At 37.7% G+C, this 12,181-nt stretch overlaps 1 pseudogene; it reads right to left on the minus strand.

The window, feature by feature from the left end:
* Positions 1 to 12,181, minus strand: part of LOC135530255 (BRCA1-associated ATM activator 1-like) — a 38,618-nt pseudogene that overhangs the window by 23,086 nt on the left and 3,351 nt on the right.

Here is a 12,181-nt window from a genome sequence, read left to right on the forward strand (position 1 = left end):
CTACCCTATTACCATATTGACTATCCTATTACCATATTGACTACCCTATTACCATATTGACTACCCTATTACCATATTGACTATCCTATTACCATATTGACTACCCTATTACCGTATTGACTACCCTATTACCATATTGACTACCCTATTACCATATTGACTAGACCTGGCTCTACCCTATTACCATATTGACTACCCAATTACCATATTGACTACACCTGACTCTACCCTATTACCATATTGACTATCATATTACCATATTGACTATCCTATTACCATAATGACTACCCTATTACCATATTGACTATCCTATTACCATATTGACTACACCTGACTATCCTATTACCACAAGGACTACACCTGACTCTATCCTATTACCATATTGACTTCACCTGACTCTATCCTATTACCATAATGACTACCCTATTACCATATTGACTATCCTATTACCATAATGACTACACCTGAGACTATCCTATTACCATAATGACTACACCTGACTCTATCCTATTACCATAATGACTACACCTGAGACTATCCTATTACCATAATGACTACACCTGACTCTACCCTATTACCATATTGACTATCCTATTACCATAGACTACACCTGAGACTATCCTATTACCATAATGACTATCATATTACCATAATGACTACACCTGACTCTATCCTATTACCATAATGACTACACCTGACTCTATCCTATTACCATAATGACTACACCTGACTCTATCCTATTACCATAATGACTACACCTGACTTTATCCTATTACCATAATGACTACACCTGACTTTATCCTATTACCATAATGACTACACCTGAGACTATCCTATTACCATCTTGACTACACCTGACTATCCTATTACCATAATGACTACACCTGACTATCCTATTACCACAATGACTACACCTGACTCTATCCTATTACCATATTGACTACACCTGACTCTATCCTATTACCATAATGACTTCACCTGACTATCCTATTACCATAATGACTACACCTGACTCTATCCTATTACCATAATGACTACACCTGAGACTATCCTATTACCATAATGACTACACCTGACTCTATCCTATTACCATAATGACTACCCTATTACCATAATGACTACACCTGACTCTACCCTATTACCATAATGACTACACCTGAGACTATCCTATTACAATAATGACTACACCTGACTCTATCCTATTACCATAATGACTACACCTGAGACTATCCTATTACCATAATGACTACACCTGACTTTATCCTATTACCACAATGACTACACCTGACTCTATCCTATTACCATAATGACTACACCTGACTCTATCCTATTACCATAATGACTACACCTGACTATCCTATTACCATAATGACTACACCTGACTCTATCCTATTACCATAATGACTACACCTGAGACTATCCTATTACCACAAGGACTACATCTGACTCTATCCTATTACCATAATGACTACACCTGACTTGATCCTATTACCATAATGACTACACCTGACTCTACCCTATTACCATAATGACTACACCTGAGACTATCCTATTACCATAATGACTACACCTGACTCTATCCTATTACCATAATGACTACACCTGACTCTATCCTATTACCATAATGACTACACCTGACTCTATCCTATTACCATATTGACTACACCTGAAACTATCCTATTACCATAATGACTACAACTGACTCTATCCTATTACCATATTGACTACACCTGACCCTATCCTATTACTATAATGACTACCCTATTACCATATTGACTATCCTATTACCATAATGACTACACCTGACTCTATCCTATTATCATATTGACTACACCTGACTATCCTATTACCATAATGACTACACCTGACTCTATCCTATTACCATAATGACTACACCCGACTCTATCCTATTACCATAATGACTATCCTATTACCATAATGACTACACCTGTTGGGCCTGAATATGAGATTAACGTGAACTGTATGTGTTTCTGTCTTCTTCATCATCCATTTAAATGTACATATTCTTATTCCATCCCTTTAGACCAATAACATCTGCTAACCATGTGTATGTGACCAATAACATCTGCTAACCATGTGACCAATAACATCTGCTAACCATGTGTATGTGACCAATAACATCTGCTAACCATGTGACCAATAACATCTGCTAACCATGTGACCAATAACATCTGCTAACCATGTGACCAATAACATCTGCTAACCATGTGTATGTGACCAATAACATCTGCTAACCATGTGACCAATAACATCTGCTAACCATGTGTATGTGACCAATAACATCTGCTAACCATGTGACCAGTAACATCTGCTAACCATGTGACCAATAACATCTGCTAACCATGTGTATGTGACCAATAACATCTGCTAACCATGTGACCAATAACATCTGCTAACCATGTGACCAATAACATCTGCTAACCATGTGTATGTGACCAATAACATCTGCTAACCATGTGTATGTGACCAATAACATCTGCTAACCATGTGACCAATAACATCTGCTAACCATGTGACCAATAACATCTGCTAACCATGTGACCAATAACATCTGCTAACCATGTGTATGTGACCATTAACATCTGCTAACCATGTGTATGTCACCAATAACATCTGCTAACCATGTGTATGTCACCAATAACATCTGCTTACCATGTGACCAGTAACATCTGCTAACCATGTGACCAATAACATCTGCTAACCATGTGTATGTGACCAATAACATCTGCTAACCATGTGACCAATAACATCTGCTAACCATGTGACCAATAACATCTGCTAACCATGTGTATGTGACCAATAACATCTGCTAACCATGTGACCAATAACATCTGCTAACCATGTGTATGTGACCAATAACATCTGCTAACCATGTGACCAATAACATCTGCTAACCATGTGTATGTGACCAATAACATCTGCTAACCATGTGTATGTGACCAATAACATCTGCTAACCATGTGTATGTGACCAATAACATCTGCTAATCATGTGACCAATAACATCTGCTAACCATGTATGTGACCAATAACATCTGCTAACTATGTATATGTGACCAATAACATCTGCTAACCATGTGTATGTGACCAATAACATCTGCTAACCATGTGTATGTGACCAATAACATCTGCTAACCATGTGTATGTGACCAATAACATCTGCTAACCATGTGACCAATAACATCTGCTAACCATGTGACCAATAACATCTGCTAACCATGTGTATGTGACCAATAACATCTGCTAACTATGTATATGTGACCAATAACATCTGCTAACCATGTGTATGTGACCAATACCATCTGCTAACCATGTGTATGTGACCAATACCATCTGCTAACCATGTGTATGTGACCAATAACATCTGCTAACCATGAGACCAATAACATCTGCTAACCATGTGTATGTGACCAATAACATCTGCTAACCATGTGACCAATAACATCTGCTAACCATGTGTATGTGACCAATAACATCTGCTAACCATGTGACCAATAACATCTGCTAACCATGTGACCAATAACATCTGCTAACCATGTGTATGTGACCATTAACATCTGCTAACCATGTGTATGTCACCAATAACATCTGCTAACCATGTGTATGTCACCAATAACATCTGCTAACCATGTGACCAATAACATCTGCCAACCATGTGTATGTGACCAATAACATCTGCTAACCATGTGTATGTGACCAATAACATCTGCTAACCATGTGACCAATAACATCTGCTAACCATGTGTATGTGACCATTAACATCTGCTAACCATGTATATGTCACCAATAACATCTGCTAACCATGTATGTCACCAATAACATCTGCAACCATGTGACCAATAACATCTGCTAACCATGTGACCAATAACATCTGCTAACCATGTGACCAATAACATCTGCTAACCATGTGTATGTGACCAATAACATCTGCTAACCATGTGTATGTGACCAATAACATCTGCTAACCATGTGACCAATAACATCTGCTAACCATGTGTATGTGACCATTAACATCTGCTAACCATGTGTATGTCAACAATAACATCTGCATGTCACCAATAACATCTGCTAACCATGTGACCAATAACATCTGCTAACCATGTCACCAATAACATCTGCTAACAATGTGACCAATAACATCTGCTAACCATGCGTATGTCACCAATAACATCTGCTAACCATGTGTATGTCACCAATAACATCTGCTAACCATGTGACCAATAACATCTGCTAACCATGTGACCAATAACATCAACCATGTCACCAATAACATCTGCTAACCATGTGACCAATAACATCTGCTAACCATGTGACCAATAACATCTGCTAACCATGTGACCAATAACATCTGCTAACCATGTGACCAATAACATCTGCTAACCATGTGACCATTAACATCTGCTAACCATGTGTATTTGACCAATAACATCTGCTAACCATGTGTATGTGACCAATAACATCTGTGAACCATGTGTATGTGACCAATAACATCTGCTAACCATGTGACCAATAACATCTGCTAACCATGTGTATGTGACCAATAACATCTGCTAACCATGTGTATGTGACCAATAACATCTGCTAACCATGTGACCAATAACATCTGCTAACCATGTGTATGTGACCATTAACATCTGCTAACCATCTGCATGTCACCAATAACATCTGCTAACCATGTGACCAATAACATCTGCTAACCATGTGACCAATAACATCTGCTAACCATGTGACCAATAACATCTGCTAACCATGTGACCAATAACATCTGCTAACCATGTGACCAATAACATCTGCTAACCATGTGACCAATAACATCTGCTAACCATGTGACCAATAACATCTGCTAACCATGTGTATGTGACCAATAACATCTGCTAACCATGTGTATGTGACCAATAACATCTGCTAACCATGTGTATGTCACCAATAACATCTGCTAACCATGTGACCAATAACATCTGCTAACCATGTGTATGTGACCAATAACATCTGCTAACCATGTGTATGTCACCAATAACATCTGCTAACCATGTGACCAATAACATCTGCTAACCATGTGACCAATAACATCTGCTAACCATGTGTATGTGACCAATAACATCTGCTAACCATGTGACCAATAACATCTGCTAACCATGTGTATGTGACCAATAACATCTGCTAACCATGTGACCAATAACATCTGCTAACCATGTGTATGTGACCAATAACATCTGCTAACCATGTGTATGTGACCAGTAACATCTGCTAACCATGTGTATGTGACCAATAACATCTGCTAACCATGTGACAAATAACATCTGCTAACCATGTGTATGTGACCAATAACATCTGCTAACTATGTATATGTGACCAATAACATCTGCTAACCATGTGTATGTGACCAATAACATCTGCTAACCATGTGTATGTGACCAATAACATCTGCTAACCATGTGTATGTGACCAATAACATCTGCTAACCATGTGACCAATAACATCTGCTAACCATGTGACCAATAACATCTGCTAACCATGTGTATGTGACCAATACCATGTGCTAACAATGTGTATGTGACCAATAACATCTGCTAACCATGTGTATGTGACCAATACCATGTGCTAACAATGTGTATGTGACCAATAACATCTGCTAACAATGTGTATGTGACCAATAACATCTGCTAACCATGTGACCAATAACATCTGCTAACCATGTGTATGTGACCAATAACATCTGCTAACCATGTGACCAATAACATCTGCTAACCATGTGTATGTGACCAATAACATCTGCTAACCATGTGACCAATAACATCTGCTAACCATGTGACCAATAACATCTGCTTACCATGTGTATGTGACCATTAACATCTGCTAACCATGTGTATGTCACCAATAACATCTGCTAACCATGTGTATGTCACCAATAACATCTGCTAACCATGTGACCAATAACATCTGCCAACCATGTGTATGTGACCAATAACATCTGCTAACCATGTGTATGTGACCAATAACATCTGCTAACCATGTGACCAATAACATCTGCTAACCATGTGTATGTGACCATTAACATCTGCTAACCATGTATATGTCACCAATAACATCTGCTAACCATGTGTATGTCACCAATAACATCTGCTTACCATGTGACCAATAACATCTGCTAACCATGTGACCAATAACATCTGCTAACCATGTGACCAATAACATCTGCTAACCATGTGTATGTGACCAATACCATGTGCTAACAATGTGTATGTGACCAATAACATCTGCTAACCATGTGACCAATAACATCTGCTAACCATGTGTATGTGACCAATAACATCTGCTAACCATGTGTATGTCAACAATAACATCTGCATGTCACCAATAACATCTGCTAACCATGTGACCAATAACATCTGCTAACCATGTCACCAATAACATCTGCTAACAATGTGACCAATAACATCTGCTAACCATGTATGTCACCAATAACATCTGCTAACCATGTGTATGTCACCAATAACATCTGCTAACCATGTGACCAATAACATCTGCTAACCATGTGACCAATAACATCTGCTAACCATGTGACCAATAACATCTGCTAACCATGTGACCAATAACATCTGCTAACCATGTGTATGTGACCAATAACATCTGCTAACCATGTGACCAATAACATCTGCTAACCATGTGACCAATAACATCTGCTAACCATGTGACCAATAACATCTGCTAACCATGTGACCAATAACATCTGCTAACCATGTGTATGTGACCAATAACATCTGCTAACCATGTGTATGTGACCAATAACATCTGCTAACCATGTGACCAATAACATCTGCTAACCATGTGTATGTGACCAATAACATCTGCTAACCATGTGTATGTGACCAATAACATCTGCTAACCATGTGACCAATAACATCTGCTAACCATGTGTATGTGACCATTAACATCTGCTAACCATCTGCATGTCACCAATAACATCTGCTAACCATGTGACCAATAACATCTGCTAACCATGTGACCAATAACATCTGCTAACCATGTCACCAATAACATCTGCTAACCATGTGACCAATAACATCTGCTAACCATGTGTATGTGACCAATAACATCTGCTAACCATGTGTATGTGACCAATAACATCTGCTAACCATGTGACCAATAACATCTGCTAACCATGTGACCAATAACATCTGCTAACCATGTGACCAATAACATCTGCTAACCATGTGACCAATAACATCTGCTTACCATGTGACCAATAACATCTGCTAACCATGTGACCAATAACATCTGCTAACCATGTGACCAATAACATCTGCTAACCATGTGTATGTGACCAATAACATCTGCTAACCATGTGTATGTGACCAATAACATCTGCTAACCATGTGACCAATAACATCTGCTAACCATGTGTATGTGACCATTAACATCTGCTAACCATCTGCATGTCACCAATAACATCTGCTAACCATGTGACCAATAACATCTGCTAACCATGTGACCAATAACATCTGCTAACCATGTCACCAATAACATCTGCTAACCATGTGACCAATAACATCTGCTAACCATGTGTATGTCACCAATAACATCTGCTAACCATGTGTATGTCACCAATAACATCTGCTAACCATGTGACCAATAACATCTGCTAACCATGTGACCAATAACATCTGCTAACCATGTCACCAATAACATCTGCTAACCATGTGACCAATAACATCTGCTAACCATGTGACCAATAACATCTGCTAACCATGTGACCAATAACATCTGCTAACCATGTGACCAATAACATCTGCTAACCATGTGTATGTCACCAATAACATCTGCTAACCATGTGACCAATAACATCTGCTAACCATGTGTATGTCACCAATAACATCTGCTAACCATGTGACCAATAACATCTGCTAACCATGTGTATGTCACCAATAACATCTGCTAACCATGTGACCAATAACATCTGCTAACCATGTGTATGTCACCAATAACATCTGCTAACCATGTGACCAATAACATCTGCTAACCATGTGTATGTCACCAATAACATCTGCTAACCATGTGACCAATAACATCTGGATGGATTTGAACATATCTATCAGTCAGTCAGTTCACCTGCAGCAGGTTGAAGCCGCGTTGGCTGGCCGCCAGCAGGCCGGAAAGCTTGAGGCTGAAGGAAAGCATGCTGGGATCTGTAGTTTTGTCCAGACACACAGTGGATATGTAGTCCACCAGACAGGGGCAGGACTCCAATAGGGCCAGGCCATGGTCTGGAAAACATCGCCACAGGTGTTATTAGATAAACTTGTTTTCCTGCCCAACAGTACTGTAACACATTGTCAAATAAACAAAGTGTATAAACCTATCAATAATATAACCTCATACACAAAATAACCTCATACACAATATAACCTCATAGACAACATAACCTTATACACAATATAACCTTATAACCAATATAACCTCACACACAATATAACCTTATAAACAATATAACCTCACACACAATATAACCTTATAAACAATATAACCTTATAAACAATATAACCTCACACACAATATAACCTTATAAACAATATAACCTTATAAACAATATAACCTTATAAACAATATAACCTTATAAACAATATAACCTCATAAACAATATAACCTTATAAACAATATAACCTCACACACAATATAACCTTATAAACAATATAACCTTATAAACAATATAACCTCATACACAATATAACCTTATAAACAATATAACCTTATAAACAATATAACCTCACACACAATATAACCTTATAAACAATATAACCTCATACACAATATAACCTCATACACAATATAGCCTTATAACCTTATAAACAATATAACCTTATAAACAATATAACCTCACACACAATATAACCTTATAAACAATATAACCTCACACACAATATAACCTTATAAACAATATAACCTTATACACAATATAACCTCACACACAATATATCCTTATAAACAATATAACCTCACACACAATATAACCTTATAAACAATATAACCTCATACACAATATAACCTCATACACAATATAACCTCATACACAATATAACCTCACACACAATATAACCTTATAAACAATATAACCTTATAAACAATATAACCTGATAAACAATATAACCTCATACACAATATAACCTCACACACAATATAACCTCACACACAATATAACCTTATAAACAATATAACCTTATAAACAATATAACCTTATAAACAATATAACCTGATAAACAATATAACCTCATAAACAATATAACCTCACACACAATATAACCTCATAAACAATATAACCTCATAAACAATATAACCTCACACACAATATAACCTCATAAACAATATAACCTCATAAACAATATAACCTCACACACAATATAACCTCATAAACAATATAACCTCACACACAATATAACCTCACACACAATATAACCTTATAAACAATATAACCTTATAAACAATATAACCTGATAAACAATATAACCTCACACACAATATAACCTCATAAACAATATAACCTCATAAACAATATAACCTCACACACAATATAACCTCACACACAATATAACCTCATACACAATATAACCTTATAAACAATATAACCTCATAAACAATATAACCTCACACACAATATAACCTCATAAACAATATAACCTCACACACAATATAACCTCACACACAATATAACCTTATAAACAATATAACCTTATAAACAATATAACCTTATAAACAATATAACCTTATAAACAATATAACCTGATAAACAATATAACCTCATACACAATATAACCTCACACACAATATAACCTTATAAACAATATAACCTCATAAACAATATAACCTCACACACAATATAACCTCATACACAATATAACCTCATACACAATATAACCTTATAAACAATATAACCTCATACACAATATAACCTGATAGACAATATAACCTTATAAACAATATAACCTCATAGACAATATAACCTTATAAACAATATAACCTCACACACAATATAACCTCATAGACAATATAACCTTATAAACAATATAACCTCACACACAATATAACCTCACACACAATATAACCTTATAAACAATATAACCTCACACACAATATAACCTCACACACAATATAACCTCACACACAATATAACCTTATAAATAATACTAATAATAATAACCTGATAATCACAAGGCCAGTATTCAGTAAAGTATCAGTAGTCTCTCATCCTCGCTGTGTGTGAGATTATATAGGAAGTCTCTCATCCTGTGTGTGTGTGTGAGATTATATAGGAAGTCTCTCCTCCTCGCTGTGTGTGAGATTATATAGGAAGTCTCTCATCCTGTGTGTGTGTGTGAGATTATATAGGAAGTCTCTCCTCCTCGCTGTGTGTGAGATTATATAGGAAGTCTCTCATCCTCGCTGTGTGTGTGAGATTATATAGGAAGTCTCTCCTCCTCGCTGTGTGTGAGATTATATAGGAAGTCTCTCCTCCTCGCTGTGTGTGAGATTATATAGGAAGTCTCTAATCCTCGCTGTGTGTGTGAGATTATATAGGAAGTCTCTCATCCTCGCTGTGTGTGTGAGATTATATAGGAAGTCTCTCATCCTCGCTGTGTGAGAGATTATATAGGAAGTCTCTCATCCTCGCTGTGTGTGAGATTATATAGGAAGTCTCATCCTCGCTGTGTGTGAGATTATATAGGAAGTCTCTCATCCTCGCTGTGTGTGTGAGATTATATAGGAAGTCTCTCATCCTCGCTGTGTGTGTGTGAGATTATATAGAAAGTCTCTCATCCTCGCTGTGTGTGTGAGATTATATAGGAAGTCTCTCATCCTCGCTGTGTGTGTGTGAGATTATATAGGAAGTCTCTCATCCTCGCTGTGTGTGAGATTATATAGGAAGTCTCTCATCCTCGCTGTGTGTGTGAGAGATTATATAGGAAGTCTCTCATCCTCGCTGTGTGTGTGAGAGATTATATAGGAAGTCTCATCCTCGCTGTGTGTGTGAGATTATATAGGAAGTCTCTCATCCTCGCTGTGTGTGTGTGAGATTATATAGAAAGTCTCTCATCCTCGCTGTGTGAGAGATTATATAGGAAGTCTCTCATCCTCGCTGTGTGTGAGATTATATAGGAAGTCTCTCATCCTCGCTGTGTGTGAGATTATATAGGAAGTCTCTGCTCCTCGCTGTGTGTGAGAGATTATATAGGAAGTCTCTCATCCTCGCTGTGTGTGAGAGAGATTATATAGGAAGTCTCTCATCCTCGCTGTGTGTGAGATTATATAGGAAGTCTCTCATCCTCCCTGTGTGTGTGTGAGATTATATAGGAAGTCTCTCATCCTCGCTGTGTGTGTGAGATTATATAGGAAGTCTCATCCTCGCTGTGTGTGTGTGAGATTATATAGGAAGTCTCTCATCCTCGCTGTGTGTGTGAGATTATATAGGAAGTCTCTCATCCTCGCTGTGTGTGTGAGATTATATAGGAAGTCTCTCATCCTCGCTGTGTGTGTGAGATTATATAGGAAGTCTCTCCTCCTCGCTGTGTGTGAGATTATATAGGAAGTCTCTCATCCTCGCTGTGTGTGAGATTATATAGGAAGTCTCTCATCCTCGCTGTGTGTGTGTGAGATTATACAGGAAGACTCTCCTCCTCGCTGTGTGTGAGATTATATAGGAAGTCTCATCCTCGCTGTGTGAGAGATTATATAGGAAGTCTCTCATCCTCGCTGTGTGTGTGTGAGATTATATTGGAAGTCTCATCCTCGCTGTGTGTGAGATTATATAGGAAGTCTCATCCTCCCTGTGTGTGAGATTATATAGGAAGTCTCATCCTCGCTGTGTGTGTGTGAGATTATATTGGAAGTCTCATCCTCGCTGTGTGAGAGATTATATAGGAAGTCTCATCCTCGCTGTGTGTGAGATTATATTGGAAGTCTCATCCTCGCTGTGTGAGTGAGATTATATAGGAAGTCTCATCCTCCCTGTGTGTGAGATTATATAGGAAGTCTCCTCCTCCTCGCTGTGTGGGATTATATAGGAAGTCTCTCATCCTCGCTGTGTCTGAGATTATATAGGAAGTCTCATCCTTGCTGTGTGTGTGAGATTATATAGGAAGTCTCATCCTCGCTGTGTGTGTGAGATTATA

Source organism: Oncorhynchus masou, unplaced genomic scaffold, assembly GCF_036934945.1.
Source record: "Oncorhynchus masou masou isolate Uvic2021 unplaced genomic scaffold, UVic_Omas_1.1 unplaced_scaffold_1303, whole genome shotgun sequence".
Lineage (NCBI taxonomy): Eukaryota > Metazoa > Chordata > Actinopteri > Salmoniformes > Salmonidae > Oncorhynchus > Oncorhynchus masou.